The sequence below is a fragment of the Channa argus genome, unplaced genomic scaffold (assembly GCF_033026475.1).
Source record: "Channa argus isolate prfri unplaced genomic scaffold, Channa argus male v1.0 Contig011, whole genome shotgun sequence".
Classification (NCBI taxonomy): domain Eukaryota; kingdom Metazoa; phylum Chordata; class Actinopteri; order Anabantiformes; family Channidae; genus Channa; species Channa argus.
Window position 1 is genome coordinate 374582 of NW_027125230.1, and position 20070 is coordinate 394651.

The window sequence follows — 20070 nt, forward strand, 5'->3', positions numbered from 1 at the left end:
ACTTTGCAACGAGAGGAGGGAACACGCTGGATCTTGTTTACACAAACATCCCCGGCGCGTATCGTGCGGAGCCCCGCCCCCATCTCGGCTACTCAGACCACATCTCGGTTATGCTAATTCCAGCATACAGACCGCTCGTCAGACGCTCTAAACCGGTTCTGAAACAGGTGAAAACCTGGCCAGCAGGAGCTACTTCTGCTCTTCAAGACTGTTTTGAGTGCACTGACTGGGACATGTTTAGGGAGGCCGCAACCAACGGCGATTCCATCAACTTGGAGGAATACACGTCAACAGTAACCAGCTACATCAGCAAGTGCGTTGACGATGTGACCATCTCCAAGACCATCACTACACGCTCCAACAGGAAGCCGTGGATAAATGCCAATGTGTGTGCGCTGCTGAAACAAAGAGACGCTGCCTTCAGAACAGGGGACAAGACGGCCTTGAGAACAGCAAGGGCCAAACTGTCCCGTGCCATTAGAGAGGCAAAGCGCGCACACTCAAAGAAAATCCACGACCACTTCGAAGACAGCGGAGACACCCGGCGCATGTGGCAGGGCATCCAGGCGATCACGAACTACAAGACAACTTCACCTGATTGTGACCGCGACGCCTCCCTCCCAGATGCGCTGAACCACTTCTACGCCCGGTTTGAGGCACAGAACAACGTGAAGGCGAGGAAGTCCACTCCACCTCCCAGTGACCAGGTGCTCTGTCTAACCACAGCTGAAGTGAGGAAAACTCTATGCAGAGTTAACCCACGGAAGTCTGCTGGACCAGACAACATTCCTGGCAGAGTGCTCAGGGAGTGCGCAGAACAGCTAGCGGATGTCTTCACAGACATCTTCAACATCTCCCTGAGCAGCAACGTTGTTCCTACGTGCCTCAAGGCAACGACCATCGTGCCTGTGCCTAAGAAGTCTACTGTCTCCTGCCTCAATGACTACCGTCCCGTCGCGCTCACACCCATCGTGATGAAGTGCTTCGAGAGGCTCGTCATGAGGCACATTAAGACCCAACTCCCAACCTCCCTGGACCCCATGCAGTTTGCGTATCGTCCAAATCGTTCCACGGACGATGCCATCTCCACGACCCTCCATCTGGCCCTCACCCACCTGGACAGTAAGGACTCATACGTACGAATGCTGTTCATTGACTTCAGCTCAGCATTCAACACAATCATCCCTCAGCACCTGACTGAGAAATTGAGCATACTGGGCCTGAACACCTCCCTCTGCAACTGGATTCTGGACTTCCTGACTGGGAGACCCCAGTCAGTCCGGATCGGGAACAACATCTCCAGCACCACCACACTGAGCACTGGAGCCCCTCAGGGCTGTGTGCTCAGCCCTCTGCTGTTCACTCTGCTGACGCACGACTGTGTAGCAATGCACAGCTCAAACCACTTAGTCAAGTTTGCTGATGACACGACCGTGGTGGGTTTAATCAGCAAGAACGACGAGTCAGCCTACAGAGAGGAGGTGCAACGATTAACAGCCTGGTGTGGAGCAAACAACCTGTCTCTGAACGTTAACAAAACTAAAGAGATGGTTGTGGACTTCAGGAGAGCACAGGGTGACCATTCTCCATTGATCATCGATGGATCCTCAGTGGAGATAGTCAAGAGCACCAAATTCCTTGGTGTTCATCTGGCGGACAACCTCACCTGGTCAGTCAACACCAGCTCCATCACCAAGAAGGCCCAGCAGCGTCTCTACTTCCTGAGAAGGCTGAGGAAAGCCCATCTCCCTCCCCCCATCCTGACCATGTTCTACAGAGGGACCATTGAGAGCATCCTGAGCAGCTGCATCACTGCCTGGTTTGGGAACTGCACCGTCGCGGATCGCAAGACCCTACAGAGGATAGTGAGGACAGCTGAGAAGATCATCGGAGTCTCTCTGCCCTCTATCATGCACATTTACACCACACGCTGCATCCGCAAAGCCAACAGCATTGTGGACGACCGCACACACCCATCACACACACTCTTCACACTCCTGCCATCAGGAAAGAGGTTCCGAAGCATTCGGCCCACCACATCCAGACTATGCAACAGTTTTTTCCCACAAGCCATCAGGCTCCTCAACACACAGAACTGAAATAGAACTTAAACACACTGCAAACCGAACTCAGCACATTCTCATCACTCACTACTCATCTCATTCCACCACCACTTATTTATTATTTATTTACTTTTATCATTCTACATTTACTGCACTACACTGTTTACCTGCTGTTTTTTTTTGCACATTCCAATGCAATTGCACTTTTTTTACATGCTGGACATTTAAATGCACTATACCGTTTACAAGCTGCTCTTTTTTTTAACACCCCTAGCACACTTAACTGAACTGTACTGTACTGTAAAATAGTATACAGTAGGTTTACTGGTCGGCACTGTCTTGGGTCTTGTGTCTTGTGTCCTGTCCTGTGTTACTTGTGTTGTCTGTCTACACTGTACGTCTGTACTGTTTTTTCGTCTGCACTGTTTGCACTTGGTTGCACTCGATGCACTTTATTATAACTTGTGTTGTTTGTAGCACCTTGGTTCTTGGAGGAACGTTATCTCGTTTCAACTGTGTACTGTGAACAACTGTGTATAGTAGAAATGACAATAAAAGCCACTTGACTTGACTAGGGGGTCAGGGTGCAACATACAAAGATAAATTAGCATGTTCCCTCTCCGATCCCCAAACCAAAATCCAGGATCGAGATGTTCCAACAGAATGATATTTATTTTAAACGAAAGAAAGTGTCAAACAAAACATGACACTACAACTCAGGGCGAACCAAGGCCAACATAATAAACAAAATAAGCCATTTCCCACAGAAAGTGCTAGCTAGCCTGATAGAAATAAACAAACCAAAAGACAGTCGCTAACCCTAACTCCCTAATGTGAAAACAGTCCAAAGAAAATGGCAGTTCACCCCTACAGATTTAATACTATTTACAAAATATACAATTTATAAACAAAACCACGGCACAAAACCTAACAATTCAAAAATGCTAAATAAGGTTTGGAAACCAAGAACAGCAAACAGGTGCTGATGCCAGAAAGAGCCTCGCTAGCTGTTGGGAACCGTACTTTTAAAACTCCAGGAAGTGTAGGATGGACCAATCAGCTTCCTGTACTGCCCCCCAATCCGGCCAATCAGGCAGGGCACCTATAAGAACAAGAAAATAAAAACAACACATATGGCCAGGACCGTAACATGGTCTACTAGTAATGAAGCACGATGGTTGGCAAACCAATAAAGTAGCAAAACAGCAATGAAAGAACAAAATTTGATGAAAATATAGAACAATTTCTATGAATAAATAGGCAGTAACACCAGCTTGTGCTGCCCGTAAACCCAAGCAAAGAAGCTTCAGCACGTGGTATTCCCAGGCGGTCTTCCTACCAAGTACTAACAAGGCCCGGCCCTATTTGGCTGCCGAGATCGGACGGGATCGGGCGCTTAGAGAGCGGTGTGGCCGTAAGCTGCATTTGACATCATCAACAGCTCTTAAAAACGCTGGAGAAGCAGAATGCATGACACTTGCTAAGAAGAAGATAAATGTGGCAAAGTACAAAGTACTATAACTGTACTGGTCTGTTACGCCCCTGTCTAGGGGGTCAGGGTGCAACATACAAAGATAAATTAGCATGTTCCCTCTCCGATCCCCAAACCAAAATCCAGGATCGAGATGTTCCAACAGAATGATATTTATTTTAAACGAAAGAATATGTCAAACAAAACATGACACTACAACTCAGGGCCAACCAAGGCCAACATAATAAACAAAATAAGCCATTTCCCACAGAAAGTGCTAGCTAGCCTGAAAGAAATAAACAAACCAAAAGACAGTCGCTAACCCTAACTCCCTAATGTGAAAACAGTCCAAAGAAAATGGCAGTTCACCCCTACAGATTTAATACTATTTACAAAATATACAATTTATAAACCAAACCACGGCACAAAACCTAACAATTCAAAAATGCTAAATAAGGTTTGGAAACCAAGAACAGCAAACAGGTGCTGATGCCAGAAAGAGCCTCGCTAGCTGTTGGGAACCGTACTTTTAAAACTCCAGGAAGTGTAGGATGGACCAATCAGCTTCCTGTACTGCCCCCCAATCCGGCCAATCAGGCAGGGCACCTATAAGAACAACAAAATAAAAACAACACATATGGCCAGGACCGTAACATGGTCTACTAGTAATGAAGCACGATGGTTGGCAAACCAATAAAGTAGCAAAACAGCAATGAAAGAACAAAATTTGATGAAAATATAGTACAATTTCTATGAATAAATAGGCAGTAACACGAGCTTGTGTTGCCCGTAAACCCAAGCAAAGAAGCTTACAGCACGTGGTATTCCCAGGCGGTCTTCCTACCAAGTACTAACAAGGCCCGGCCCTATTTGGCTGCCGAGATCGGACGGGATCGGGCGCTTAGAGAGCAGTGTGGCCGTAAGCTGCATTTGACATCATCAACAGCTCTTAAAAACGCTGGAGAAGCAGAATGCATGACACTTGCTAAGAAGAAGATAAATGTGGCAAAGTACAAAATACTATAACTGTACTGGTCTGTTACGCCCCTGTCTAGGGGGTCAGGGTGCAACATACAAAGATAAATTAGCATGTTCCCTCTCCGATCCCCAAACCAAAATCCAGGATCGAGATGTTCCAACAGAATGATATTTATTTTAAACGAAAGAAAGTGTCAAACAAAACATGACACTACAACTCAGGGCGAACCAAGGCCAACACAATAAACAAAATAAGCCATTTCCCACAGAAAGTGCTAGCTAGCCTGATAGAAATAAACAAACCAAAAGACAGTCGCTAACCCTAACTCCCTAATGTGAAAAAAGTCCAAAGAAAATGGCAGTTCACCCCTACAGATTTAATACTATTTACAAAATATACAATTTATAAACAAAACCACGGCACAAAACCTAACAATTTAAAAATGCTAAATGAGGTTTGGAAACCAAGAACAGCAAACAGGTGCTGATACCAGAAAGAGCCTCGCTAGCTGTTGGGAACCGTACTTTTAAAACTCCAGGAAGTGTAGGATGGACCAATCAGCTTCCTGTACTGCCCCCCAATCCGGCCAATCAGGCAGGGCACCTATAAGAACAAAAAAATAAAAACAACACATATGGCCAGGACCGTAACATGGTCTACTAGTAATGAAGCACGATGGTTGGCAAACCAATAAAGTAGCAAAACAGTAATGAAAGAACAAAATTTGATGAAAATATAGAACAATTTCTATGAATAAATAGGCAGTAACACCAGCTTGTGCTGCCCGTAAACCCAAGCAAAAAAGCTTACAGCACCTGGTATTCCCAGGCGGTCTTCCTACCAAGTACTAACCAGGCCCGGCTCTATTTGGCTGCCGAAATCGGACGAGATCGGGCGCTTAGAGAGCGGTGTGGCCGTAAGCTGCATTTGACATCATCAACAGCTCTTAAAAACGCTGGAGAAGCAGAATGCATGACACTTGCTAAGAAGAAGATAAATGTGGCAAAGTACAAAGTACTATAACTGTACTGGTCTGTTACGCCCTTGTCTAGGGGTCAGGGTGCAACATACAAAGATAAATTAGCATGTTCCCTCTCCGATCCCCAAACCAAAATCCAGGATCGAGATGTTCCAACAGAATGATATTTATTTTAAACGAAAGAAAGTGTCAAACAAAACATGACACTACAACTCAGGGCGAACCAAGGCCAACATAATAAACAAAATAAGCCATTTCCCACAGAAAGTGCTAGCTAGCCTGATAGAAATAAACAAACCAAAAGACAGTCGCTAACCCTAACTCCCTAATGTGAAAACAGTCCAAAGAAAATGGCAGTTCACCCCTACAGATTTAATACTATTTACAAAATATACAATTTATAAACAAAACCACGGCACAAAACCTAACAATTCAAAAATGCTAAATAAGGTTTGGAAACCAAGAACAGCAAACAGGTGCTGCTGCCAGAAAGAGCCTCGCTAGCTGTTGGGAACCGTACTTTTAAAACTCCAGGAAGTGAAGGATGGACCAATCAGCTTCCTGTACTGCCCCCCAATCCGGCCAATCAGGCAGGGCACCTATAAGAACAAGAAAATAAAAACTACACATATGGCCAGGACCGTAACATGGTCTACTAGTAATGAAGCACGATGGTTGGCAAACCAATAAAGTAGCAAAACAGCAATGAAAGAACAAAATTTGATGAAAATATAGTACAATTTCTATGAATAAATAGGCAGTAACACCAGCTTGTGTTGCCCGTAAACCCAAGCAAAGAAGCTTACAGCACGTGGTATTCCCAGGCGGTCTTCCTACCAAGTACTAACAAGGCCCGGCCCTATTTGGCTGCCGAGATCGGATGGGATCGGGCGCTTAGAGAGCGGTGTGGCCGTCAGCTGCATTTGACATCATCAACAGCTCTTAAAAACGCTGGAGAAGCAGAATGCATGACACTTGCTAAGAAGAAGATAAATGTGGCAAAGTACAAAGTACTATAACTGTACTGGTCTGTTACGCCCTTGTCTAGGGGTCAGGGTGCAACATACAAAGATAAATTAGCATGTTCCCTCTCCGATCCCCAAACCAAAATCCAGAATCGAGATGTTCCAACAGAATGATATTTATTTTAAACGAAAGAAAGTGTCAAACAAAACATGACACTACAACTCAGGGCGAACCAAGGCCAACATAATAAACAAAATAAGCCATTTCCCACAGAAAGTGCTAGCTAGCCTGATAGAAATAAACAAACCAAAAGACAGTCGCTAACCCTAACTCCCTAATGTGAAAACAGTCCAAAGAAAATGGCAGTTCACCCCTACAGATTTAATACTATTTACAAAATATACAATTTATAAACAAAACCACGGCACAAAACCTAACAATTCAAAAATGCTAAATAAGGTTTGGAAACCAAGAACAGCAAACAGGTGCTGATGCCAGAAAGAGCCTCGCTAGCTGTTGGGAACCGTACTTTTAAAACTCCAGGAAGTGTAGGATGGACCAATCAGCTTCCTGTACTGCCCCCCAATCCGGCCAATCAGGCAGGGCACCTATAAGAACAACAAAATAAAAACAACACATATGGCCAGGACCGTAACATGGTCTACTAGTAATGAAGCACGATGGTTGGCAAACCAATAAAGTAGCAAAACAGCAATGTAAGAACAAAATTTGATGAAAATATAGAACAATTTCTATGAATAAATAGGCAGTAACACCAGCTTGTGCTGCCCGTAAACCCAAGCAAAAAAGCTTACAGCACCTGGTATTCCCAGGCGGTCTTCCTACCAAGTACTAACCAGGCCCGGCTCTATTTGGCTGCCGAGATCGGACGAGATCGGGCGCTTAGAGAGCGGTGTGGCCGTAAGCTGCATTTGACATCATCAACAGCTCTTAAAAACGCTGGAGAAGTAGAATGCATGACACTTGCTAAGAAGAAGATAAATGTGGCAAAGTACAAAGTACTATAACTGTACTGGTCTGTTACGCCCCTGTCTAGGGGGTCAGGGTGCAACATACAAAGATAAATTAGCATGTTCCCTCTCCGATCCCCAAACCAAAATCCAGGATCGAGATGTTCCAACAGAATGATATTTATTTTAAACGAAAGAAAGTGTCAAACAAAACATGACACTACAACTCAGGGCGAACCAAGGCCAACATAATAAACAAAATAAGCCATTTCCCACAGAAAGTGCTAGCTAGCCTGATAGAAATAAACAAACCAAAAGACAGTCGCTAACCCTAACTCCCTAATGTGAAAACAGTCCAAAGAAAATGGCAGTTCACCCCTACAGATTTAATACTATTTACAAAATATACAATTTATAAACAAAACCACGGCACAAAACCTAACAATTCAAAAATGCTAAATAAGGTTTGGAAACCAAGAACAGCAAACAGGTGCTGCTGCCAGAAAGAGCCTCGCTAGCTGTTGGGAACCGTACTTTTAAAACTCCAGGAAGTGAAGGATGGACCAATCAGCTTCCTGTACTGCCCCCCAATCCGGCCAATCAGGCAGGGCACCTATAAGAACAAGAAAATAAAAACTACACATATGGCCAGGACCGTAACATGGTCTACTAGTAATGAAGCACGATGGTTGGCAAACCAATAAAGTAGCAAAACAGCAATGAAAGAACAAAATTTGATGAAAATATAGTACAATTTCTATGAATAAATAGGCAGTAACACGAGCTTGTGTTGCCCGTAAACCCAAGCAAAGAAGCTTACAGCACGTGGTATTCCCAGGCGGTCTTCCTACCAAGTACTAACAAGGCCCGGCCCTATTTGGCTGCCGAGATCGGACGGGATCGGGCGCTTAGAGAGCAGTGTGGCCGTAAGCTGCATTTGACATCATCAACAGCTCTTAAAAACGCTGGAGAAGCAGAATGCATGACACTTGCTAAGAAGAAGATAAATGTGGCAAAGTACAAAGTACTATAACTGTACTGGTCTGTTACGCCCCTGTCTAGGGGGTCAGGGTGCAACATACAAAGATAAATTAGCATGTTCCCTCTCCGATCCCCAAACCAAAATCCAGGATCGAGATGTTCCAACAGAATGATATTTATTTTAAACGAAAGAAAGTGTCAAACAAAACATGACACTACAACTCAGGGCGAACCAAGGCCAACACAATAAACAAAATAAGCCATTTCCCACAGAAAGTGCTAGCTAGCCTGATAGAAATAAACAAACCAAAAGACAGTCGCTAACCCTAACTCCCTAATGTGAAAACAGTCCAAAGAAAATGGCAGTTCACCCCTACAGATTTAATACTATTTACAAAATATACAATTTATAAACAAAACCACGGCACAAAACCTAACAATTCAAAAATGCTAAATGAGGTTTGGAAACCAAGAACAGCAAACAGGTGCTGATGCCAGAAAGAGCCTCGCTAGCTGTTGGGAACCGTACTTTTAAAACTCCAGGAAGTGTAGGATGGACCAATCAGCTTCCTGTACTGCCCCCCAATCCGGCCAATCAGGCAGGGCACCTATAAGAACAAGAAAATAAAAACAACACATATGGCCAGGACCGTAACATGGTCTACTAGTAATGAAGCACGATGGTTGGCAAACCAATAAAGTAGCAAAACAGTAATGAAAGAACAAAATTTGATGAAAATATAGAACAATTTCTATGAATAAATAGGCAGTAACACCAGCTTGTGCTGCCCGTAAACCCAAGCAAAAAAGCTTACAGCACCTGGTATTCCCAGGCGGTCTTCCTACCAAGTACTAACCAGGCCCGGCTCTATTTGGCTGCCGAAATCGGACGAGATCGGGCGCTTAGAGAGCGGTGTGGCCGTAAGCTGCATTTGACATCATCAACAGCTCTTAAAAACGCTGGAGAAGCAGAATGCATGACACTTGCTAAGAAGAAGATAAATGTGGCAAAGTACAAAGTACTATAACTGTACTGGTCTGTTACGCCCTTGTGTAGGGGTCAGGGTGCAACATACAAAGATAAATTAGCATGTTCCCTCTCCGATCCCCAAACCAAAATCCAGGATCGAGATGTTCCAACAGAATGATATTTATTTTAAACGAAAGAAAGTGTCAAACAAAACATGACACTACAACTCAGGGCGAACCAAGGCCAACATAATAAACAAAATAAGCCATTTCCCACAGAAAGTGCTAGCTAGCCTGATAGAAATAAACAAACCAAAAGACAGTCGCTAACCCTAACTCCCTAATGTGAAAACAGTCCAAAGAAAATGGCAGTTCACCCCTACAGATTTAATACTATTTACAAAATATACAATTTATAAACAAAACCACGGTACAAAACCTAACAATTCAAAAATGCTAAATAAGGTTTGGAAAGCAAGAACAGCAAACAGGTGCTGCTGCCAGAAAGAGCCTCGCTAGCTGTTGGGAACCGTACTTTTAAAACTCCAGGAAGTGTAGGATGGACCAATCAGCTTCCTGTACTTCCCCCAAATCCGGCCAATCAGGCAGGGCACCTATAAGAACAACAAAATAAAAACAACACATATGGCCAGGACCGTAACATGGTCTACTAGTAATGAAGCACGATGGTTGGCAAACCAATAAAGTAGCAAAACAGCAATGAAAGAACAAAATTTGATGAAAATATAGAACAATTTCTATGAATAAATAGGCAGTAACACCAGCTTGTGCTGCCCGTAAACCCAAGCAAAAAAGCTTACAGCACCTGGTATTCCCAGGCGGTCTTCCTACCAAGTACTAACAAGGCCCGGCCCTATTTGGCTGCCGAGATCGGACGGGATCGGGCGCTTATTTTTTTTTTTTTTTTTTTTTATCTTTTTATTATCAAAAATACACTCTACAAAAAGAAATTAGGTATATACAGAGATAAATCAACAAAACATTACATCCATAGTTCTTTCAACTAAATTAAACAACTTAAAGCAAGATCTATTTCTCTAATGTAAATACATATATTTATAAATATAGGGGGATAACATTATAAACATGTCATATATCTATCCATATCTATCTATCTATCTATCTATATATATATATATAAATACCCATACATTTACACACATCTACCTCTTTATATATATCCCTATCTATATACATATACATACATATATACATACAAACATACATACAAATATACACACACACGCATACATTATACACACATACATTCATGTACCCGTACCTATATATATTTACATCTACACATACACATACATATACATATATACATATATATATATATATATATATATATACACACAAATACATACCAATACATATACTCATATAATAATAGGTCAAATAAAAGATCACCCAAAATCAAAGTGCATTCTACCCTCCCCATCTAACACACATAAATCATTTTTAACCCCCCATTTAATAAGAAACCCCTCATTATCAAGCGAAAACAGAATACCCAAATAATGTGACACCATATTTTGAAAAACCAACACCCTCCTCATCTTTTTCCCATCATACAATGCATAATTTCTGGCTATATACACAACATGACGAGCTACGCTCAACAAAAAATTCACTAATCCCACATTTATTTTTGTATGTCCCTTCACTAACCCAAAACACCACACCCAATCCCATGCCTCACCTTCCAAACCAGTCACCTTACACTTATTTCTTAATAGACTTTTTACCCAATTCCTGAATTTTTGTATGACCTCACAGTACAACAACAAGTGGTTAAAATCTTCATCTTCCACCCTACAGACCGGACAAGTTCTCGCATACGTGCTCTTACTAATCTGGTGGAGGACGACAGAAACCAGCACCCTTCTGTGACGCAGCAGGAAGTTTGAGTTTGCTATTGCAGGGGGAAGCCATTTATCATGCATATTAGTCCATATTGAAGAAGTGGGTCGGGTAGGGAACACATGAGACCATGAGGAGTTTGCTGTGGGCTGTTTGAATATTTTGTCAATTAGAACCTTGTACCAAAATTTTGACTGTAAGTCTTTAAATTCCCTATTTTTGCAATCACCGGAGAGTGAAAAATCAATTCTGCCATCCCCCACCAGCCCACCGTCTGCTTCCTGCAACTTCTCCCTCCATTCCAGTGGCATTCTCTGACCGATGTCTGTACAGAATTGTAACACCTTGGTCCATCTGATGTTCACACCTTTCCTTCTTACTTTCTTAAGGACTTCCAGAGGGTTTAAGGCCCCTGTCTGGTCCAGAACCTCCCCAATTTGGTTAAACGCCCCATTTAAGGCACCCCGGCCAACCAGCAATCTCTCCCGGCCACCGAGACGCGGGTTCCCAAAGATTGGCTGTTTAAGTACATCTTCTTTCGAAAACATTTTGCACTCTAGATGAGGCAAGACCTGAACCCACGCCTCAGCGGCCTCCTGGAAAAGTGGGTCCGCATCTGCCACAGGCCGTGCCAGCGCACTGCTGCATAAGTTATACTCCCCACACTCACCCCTCCTCCTTATCTCTGCATCGAAATAGTCCTTCCAAATATAATCAGTTTTATCACATAGCCATTTTTTAAAAAGTTTTAGTCTTAAAGATACTAATTTAGTTTTCAAATCGCAGAGATTCAAACCCCCTTTTTCGTATGGCCCAACTAGTGTCTTGTGCGCAATAGTAAAGGCCTTGCCTTTCCACAAGAAGCCACTGATAGCGCTGCACAGTCCGGACAGTACATCGCCCGGCAGGTGACAGACCTGCATGGCATAGACCAGCCCCGGCACTATTATAGAGTTTAAAATGACCACTCTTCCCTTCAGCCCAAGACCTCTCATCTTCCACAGTCCCAGCCTGGACCTACACCACGCAAGCCTCTCCTCCCAGGTTTTGCGGACGCTGACCAGCGGCTGAGGACAAATATATATTCCAAGCAGCTTGACCTCCGTCTCACCCCTTTTAAAATTCAGACCCACATCCCCTAGAGCAGACCCGGGCCCACAAATAAGGCTGGATTTCTCCCTATTCACTCGGGCTCCCGCCGCCTGCTCATATGCTTCAAGGTGCTTTAGCACCTGTTGCAAACTCTCACCATCTTTAACCATAATGCTTATATCATCGGCATACTGAGCTATTCTGAACTCATTGCCTTTGGGAGATGTTATCCCCTTGATAAGCGGATCGGTTAAGATGCATTGCGCAAGAGGCTCTGCTACAATTGCATATAGCATGGCAGACAGCGGACATCCCTGCCTCACTGATCTCTCTAGGGGGAAAGGATCTGTTAAGAGGCCGTTACATTTCACGACACTAGTAGCCCGGCTGTACAACAACTTCACCCATTCTCGAAAAATTGGGCCGAACCCAAAAACCCCCAGACATCCAAAGAGAAACTCATGACTGACCCTGTCAAATGCCTTCTCCAAATCAACACTGAGGTATATGCCCCCTGTCATCATTAGATTTTCGAAAGACAACTTTGTTGACAGGATGCAGTCAGAAATATCCCTCCCCGGAATACTGTAAGTCTGGGTAGGCCCAATTATCGAGCCGATCACTCCTTTGAGCCTAAAACCCAGTACCTTAGTCAGGATCTTATAGTCAGTGTTGAGCAGGCTGATTGGTCTATAGTTCGCTAGGTCAGATTTTTCCCCTTTATTTTTATACACAAGAGTGATCACTCCCCTCAGGAAGGACTCTGCACATCTGCCCTCCTCCTGTATGGCAAAAAACAGCCTACAGAGGACAGGGGCCAGCAGGTGACTGAAATGCTGGTAGAATTCAGCTGAGAGACCGTCCGAACCTGGGCTCCTTGATGTATTCAGGGCTAAGATTGCCTCTTTCACTTCTTCTAACTGGATGTTTTCATCACATAAAGCCGCATCCTCGTGACTGAGGGAGCAGCTAATTTTCCCAAGTACTTGATTTAACTTTATCTGTGAAATCTCTTGCCTACTAAATAAACTGGAATAAAAATCTTGCACGGTTTGTAAAATATCCACTGAATCAGTATGTGTGTTACCCTCCGAGTCCTTTATTTCAGAAATATATGTTTTGGACTGTTTCCTCTTTTCCAGGCCCAGAAAAAATGCAGTACAGCGCTCACCTTTCAACATATGCTGCGCTTTGCTGCGGATCATTGCACCCCTGCATTTTCTCTCATCCAACTGTCTCAACTGCTCCCTCAGCACGAGATACGTCTCCAACGGATGTCCACACCCAGCCTCAACCAACTCAAGCTCCTTTTTCAGGCGGTCCCTCAGCTCATCCTCCCCTCTTTTCTCTCTTTGTCTTTTCTCTCTGCTCAATGCGATGCAGCGCTTCTTGATTTTTAACTTAGTGCGCTCCCACCACTCAATGATGTCCACCACAAACTCACTTTGATCACAAAGAGCAGAGAGAAAAGACTCCATTTTTGCTCTAAAAAAACCATCCTCTAAGAGGCTTGAATTAAAGCACCATAAGCCCCCATTCCTCCGAACTCTGCCCTCCCCCAGATCCACTCTCAGAGAGGCATGATCACTCCAAGTGCAAAACTCATATTTGCAGTTATTTAAAACCGGAACCAAACCCGACGCTAGCAAGCACAAATCTATTCTAGATTGTTTCAGCCTGCCCAACACCACTTGCCTGCGCGAATACGCACGGGTACCGGGGTTCAGTACTCTCCATGCATCCATCAAATCACACTCTTCCATCCATTCAAACACAGCCGACCTGCTAGTGTCATTCTTAAATTTATTGTTGGCACCCACATCTATCCTAGCCAGCGTCACATTCCAGTCCCCTATCACCACCGAGCGATCATCTGTCCATCTTTTACAGCGCCTGAAAAAAACCCTCCTCTCTCCTTCACTATTTGGCCCATATAGGTTCACAATTCTATATCTCCTACTTTGTTCAATTACATCGATCACCAGTAGCCTTCCCTGATCATCCTTAGCAATTTGCACGACACTCTCAAATAGTCCAGGCTTCACAAAGATTGCTACCCCTGCAGTTTTGTCTGGGGATAGAGAATAAAAAAGATCCCCTCTCCAAAAGCACTTTATGCTTTTTATTGTCTCAGAGGTCCACCTGCATTCCTGGACGCACAGGATGTCACACAGCATTTTCCCGCAAACCTGTTCAATTCTCTCAATGCTTTTAAGCCCATTCAAATTTTGAGAAAAAAGCAGCATTCCCAGCAAAAAAACTAGAATCGGCCCTGTCATTTTTTGGCACATTTCTTACCCTTATTTCTATACCCTCCCTCAGTTCCACTTAGCTTACCCTGCTGTACCCTCTTCCTAACCTGTTTTACCCATTGGACATCCATCTCCAAATCTGAGTCCACGCTAGTAGCCTGGGGAGCCAGCGGGGCTACATCAGAAGTGGGTATTCGAGTGGTGGATTCTACTTCATTTTGCGAGTGAGGCACATTCGGCTCAGGCCGGGGTGAGTCTAGCCAGCCCCCTTCAGGGCGACTCGCCGCATCCCCGCTCCAGTCCGCCAGCACATGATCCATACTGGATCCCAACTCATCGACCCCCTCATTTCTTATGCCCTCTTGCACCAACAAGTCAGCACTCTGTGACACCATCTCATCTCCAAGCTCATTCTCACTCTCTGTCTCGCTACCCAGGGCTGGCTCCTCTGCAGGCCTGACATTACTCCTTTCATCATCAGAGATGGAGTCCCGGTTTACCACCCCTTCCCCTTCACCTGCATTACGGCAATTACATTGCTCCGCTGGGGCATGGCACGCAACACACCTGTGCGCCCAGGCATCACACTCACGTGCATAATGACCCTGTTTATTGCACTTAAAGCATGTAAAATCAGGGCAATCTCTAACTATATGTCCAGGCTGTAGACACATCCTACACACTTTAACCTGATTATTATGGATAACCCTAAAATATTCTGGCCCTGTGGCCGTCATAAATTTAGAGGAATATGGCAATGATTGTACAGTTTCATTAAATTTAACTTTAACATATCTTGTTCCATCCGCCACATCAGTCCCAGGCCATAACCGTCTTTTAATCGGAGAGATTGCTCTCACCCCCCACACATCCAGTTTTTCCAAAATGTCCTCATCCGCAATATAGGCCGGCAGATTCAAAAACGACACCACCAATTCATCGATAGCTAAAGTTTTAACCATCACCACAGCTCTACCCACTTTAAATCCGTCTAAGAGTCTTTTTTTCCCAGCCTCGCTCTTGACCGTCACCTCGTATTTATTCGGCCCCGTCTCCCGCAATGCCACGATGCCTCCACACACATCACGCATTGCTCTCAGCAGTTCCATTGTCTTCACTCTCTCCTCTCCCACCACCTCAGCCAAAACAGTCAAATCTCTATCATACCGCATTTCTTTGCCCGTCTCTGTCACTCCACCCGGCACCGAACGCGTGCTTACCCGATCTCCCTGTTGTCTCTCATCCGCCGCCACACAGTCATTCTCCATTCTCCGACCAGGCCGCTCCTTTGCAATCTCCATCCTTTTCTCCACCTGCTTGACACCTTTATTCAGCGACTTCCTCGTCTCCTCCGCCAGCTCCAGCTCGTTCCCTCTCAATGTGCTTTCCCCACCGACGCCATTTTTCTCCGTTTCCATTCTCCTCCTTCCGCTTTATCCCGCCACTGTAAACCAGGCTTCTTCTTCTCGCCTGCCTCTGCCGTTCTCCATTACGAGTAGTCTATTAGAACTCGCTCAAAAACGAAAACCCAAAAAAGTTCAAAAACTAGGAAACCACAATAAATAAAGGCGCCCCCGAACGGAGAAACTCCGCCGGGGGGTTTCATAAAGATATTGAAAACAAACTCAAACTCACTATACTGGCTAGGCAAAACACTAATATGAAAACGAAAAATGCGCGACAAACGCGGAGCAGCTCACATGCGTGTCTCTACCTGAAGCACACTGATTCGGAAAGACCACTCCCCTTTCCTCCTCCAATCGGGCGCTTAGAGAGCGGTGTGGCCGTAAGCTGCATTTGACATCATCAACAGCTCTTAAAAACGCTAGAGAAGCAGAATGCATGACACTTGCTAAGAAGAAGATAAATGTGGCAAAGTACAAAGTACTATAACTGTACTGGTCTGTTACGCCCCTGTCTAGGGGGTCAGGGTGAAACATACAAAGATAAATTAGCATGTTCCCTCTCCGATCCCCAAACCAAAATCCAGGATCGAGATGTTCCAACAGAATGATATTTATTTTAAACGAAAGAAAGTGTCAAACAAAACATGACACTACAACTCAGGGCGAACCAAGGCAAACATAATAAACAAAATAAGCCATTTCCCACAGAAAGTGCTAGCTAGCCTGATAGAAATAAACAAACCAAAAGACAGTCGCTAACCCTAACTCCCTAATGTGAAAACAGTCCAAAGAAAATGGCAGTTCACCCCTACAGATTTAATACTATTTACAAAATATACAATTTATAAACAAAACCACGGCACAAAACCTAACAATTCAAAAATGCTAAATAAGGTTTGGAAACCAAGAACAGCAAACAGGTGCTGCTGCCAGAAAGAGCCTCGCTAGCTGTTGGGAACCGTACTTTTAAAACTCCAGGAAGTGTAGGATGGACCAATCAGCTTCCTGTACTGCCCCCCAATCCGGCCAATCAGGCAGGGCACCTATAAGAACAAGAAAATAAAAACCACACATATGGCCAGGACCGTAACATGGTCTACTAGTAATGAAGCACGATGGTTGGCAAACCAATAAAGTAGCAAAACAGCAATGAAAGAACAAAATTTGATGAAAATATAGAACAATTTCTATGAATAAATAGGCAGTAACACCAGCTTGTGCTGCCCGTAAACCCAAGCAAAAAAGCTTACAGCACCTGGTATTCCCAGGCGGTCTTCCTACCAAGTACTAACCAGGCCCGGCTCTATTTGGCTGCCGAGATCGGACGAGATCGGGCGCTTAGAGAGCGGTGTGGCCGTAAGCTGCATTTGACATCATCAACAGCTCTTAAAAACGCTGGAGAAGTAGAATGCATGACACTTGCTAAGAAGAAGATAAATGTGGCAAAGTACAAAGTACTATAACTGTACTGGTCTGTTACGCCCCTGTCTAGGGGGTCAGGGTGCAACATACAAAGATAAATTAGCATGTTCCCTCTCCGATCCCCAAACCAAAATCCAGGATCGAGATGTTCCAACAGAATGATATTTATTTTAAACGAAAGAAAGTGTCAAACAAAACATGACACTACAACTCAGGGCGAACCAAGGCCAACACAATAAACAAAATAAGCCATTTCCCACAGAAAGTGCTAGCTAGCCTGATAGAAATAAACAAACCAAAAGACAGTCGCTAACCCTAACTCCCTAATGTGAAAACAGTCCAAAGAAAATGGCAGTTCACCCCTACAGATTTAATACTATTTACAAAATATACAATTTATAAACAAAACCACGGCACAAAACCTAACAATTCAAAAATGCTAAATAAGGTTTGGAAACCAAGAACAGCAAACAGGTGCTGATGCCAGAAAGAGCCTCGCTAGCTGTTGGGAACCGTACTTTTAAAACTCCAGGAAGTGTAGGATGGACCAATCAGCTTCCTGTACTGCCCCCCAATCCGGCCAATCAGGCAGGGCACCTATAAGAACAAGAAAATAAAAACAACACATATGGCCAGGACCGTAACATGGTCTACTAGTAATGAAGCACGATGGTTGGCAAACCAATAAAGTAGCAAAACAGCAATGAAAGAACAAAATTTGATGAAAATATAGAACAATTTCTATGAATAAATAGGCAGTAACACCAGCTTGTGCTGCTCGTAAACCCAAGCAAAAAAGCTTACAATACCTGGTATTCCCAGGCGGTCTTCCTACCAAGTACTAACCAGGCCCGGCTCTATTTGGCTGCCAAGATCGGACGAGATCGGGCGCTTAGAGAGCGGTGTGGCCGTAAGCTGCATTTGACATCATCAACAGCTCTTAAAAACGCTGGAGAAGTAGAATGCATGACACTTGCTAAGAAGAAGATAAATGTGGCAAAGTACAAAGTACTATAACTGTACTGGTCTGTTACGCCCCTGTCTAGGGGGTCAGGGTGCAACATACAAAGATAAATTAGCATGTTCCCTCTCCCATCCCCAAACCAAAATCCAGGATCGAGATGTTCCAACAGAATGATATTTATTTTAAACGAAAGAAAGTGTCAAACAAAACATGACACTACAACTCAGGGCGAACCAAGGCCAACATAATAAACAAAATAAGCCATTTCCCACAGAAAGTGCTAGCTAGCCTGATAGAAATAAACAAACCAAAAGACAGTCGCTAACCCTAACTCCCTAATGTGAAAACAGTCCAAAGAAAATGGCAGTTCACCCCTACAGATTTAATACTATTTACAAAATATACAATTTATAAACAAAACCACGGCACAAAACCTAACAATTCAAAAATGCTAAATAAGGTTTAGAAACCAAGAACAGCAAACAGGTGCTGATGCCAGAAAGAGCCTCGCTAGCTGTTGGGAACCGTACTTTTAAAACTCCAGGAAGTGTAGGATGGACCAATCAGCTTCCTGTACTGCCCCCCAATCCGGCCAATCAGGCAGGGCACCTATAAGAACAAGAAAATAAAAACTACACATATGGCCAGGACCGTAACATGGTCTACTAGTAATGAAGCACGATGGTTGGCAAACCAATAAAGTAGCAAAACAGCAATGAAAGAACAAAATTTGATGAAAATATAGTACAATTTCTATGAATAAATAGGCAGTAACACCAGCTTGTGCTGCCCGTAAACCCAAGCAAAAAAGCTTACAGCACCTGGTATTCCCAGGCGGTCTTCCTACCAAGTACTAACCAGGCCCGGCTCTATTTGGCTGCCGAGATCGGACGAGATCGGGCGCTTAGAGAGCGGTGTGGCCGTAAGCTGCATTTGACATCATCAACAGCTCTTAAAAACGCTGGAGAAGTAGAATGCATGACACTTGCTAAGAAGAAGATAAATGTGGCAAAGTACAAAGTACTATAACTGTACTGGTCTGTTACGCCCCTGTCTAGGGGGTCAGGGTGCAACATACAAAGATAAATTAGCATGTTCCCTCTCCGACCCCCAAACCAAAATCCAGGATCGAGATGTTCCAACAGAATGATATTTATTTTAAACGAAAGAAAGTGTCAAACAAAACATGACACTACAACTCAGGGCGAACCAAGGCCAACACAATAAACAAAATAAGCCATTTCCCACAGAAAGTGCTAGCTAGCCTGATAGAAATAAACAAACCAAAAGACAGTCGCTAACCCTAACTCCCTAATGTGAAAACAGTCCAAAGAAAATGGCAGTTCACCCCTACAGATTTAATACTATTTACAAAATATACAATTTATAAACAAAACCACGGCACAAAACCTAACAATTCAAAAATGCTAAATAAGGTTTGGAAACCAAGAACAGCAAACAGGTGCTGATGCCAGAAAGAGCCTCGCTAGCTGTTGGGAACCGTACTTTTAAAACTCCAGGAAGTGTAGGATGGACCAATCAGCTTCCTGTACTGCCCCCCAATCCGGCCAATCAGGCAGGGCACCTATAAGAACAAGAAAATAAAAACAACACATATGGCCAGGACCGTAACATGGTCTACTAGTAATGAAGCACGATGGTTGGCAA

General features: G+C 43.9%; 10 pseudogenes; all 10 read right to left on the bottom strand.

Annotated features, from left to right (window-relative positions):
- Positions 1 to 3365: 3365 nt before the first annotated feature.
- LOC137111718 (5S ribosomal RNA) lies at positions 3366 to 3483 on the bottom strand (annotated as a pseudogene).
- Positions 3484 to 4340: 857 nt separating this feature from the next.
- Positions 4341 to 4459, bottom strand: LOC137111614 (5S ribosomal RNA; annotated as a pseudogene).
- An 857-nt stretch (positions 4460 to 5316) lies between these two features.
- On the bottom strand, positions 5317 to 5435 carry LOC137112122 (5S ribosomal RNA; annotated as a pseudogene).
- An 856-nt stretch (positions 5436 to 6291) lies between these two features.
- Positions 6292 to 6410, bottom strand: LOC137111606 (5S ribosomal RNA; annotated as a pseudogene).
- Positions 6411 to 7266: 856 nt separating this feature from the next.
- Positions 7267 to 7385, bottom strand: LOC137111791 (5S ribosomal RNA; annotated as a pseudogene).
- An 857-nt stretch (positions 7386 to 8242) lies between these two features.
- Positions 8243 to 8361, bottom strand: LOC137111615 (5S ribosomal RNA; annotated as a pseudogene).
- Positions 8362 to 9218: 857 nt separating this feature from the next.
- On the bottom strand, positions 9219 to 9337 carry LOC137112123 (5S ribosomal RNA; annotated as a pseudogene).
- A 7922-nt stretch (positions 9338 to 17259) lies between these two features.
- On the bottom strand, positions 17260 to 17378 carry LOC137111792 (5S ribosomal RNA; annotated as a pseudogene).
- Positions 17379 to 18235: 857 nt separating this feature from the next.
- LOC137111499 (5S ribosomal RNA) lies at positions 18236 to 18354 on the bottom strand (annotated as a pseudogene).
- An 857-nt stretch (positions 18355 to 19211) lies between these two features.
- Positions 19212 to 19330, bottom strand: LOC137111793 (5S ribosomal RNA; annotated as a pseudogene).
- Positions 19331 to 20070: the final 740 nt, after the last annotated feature.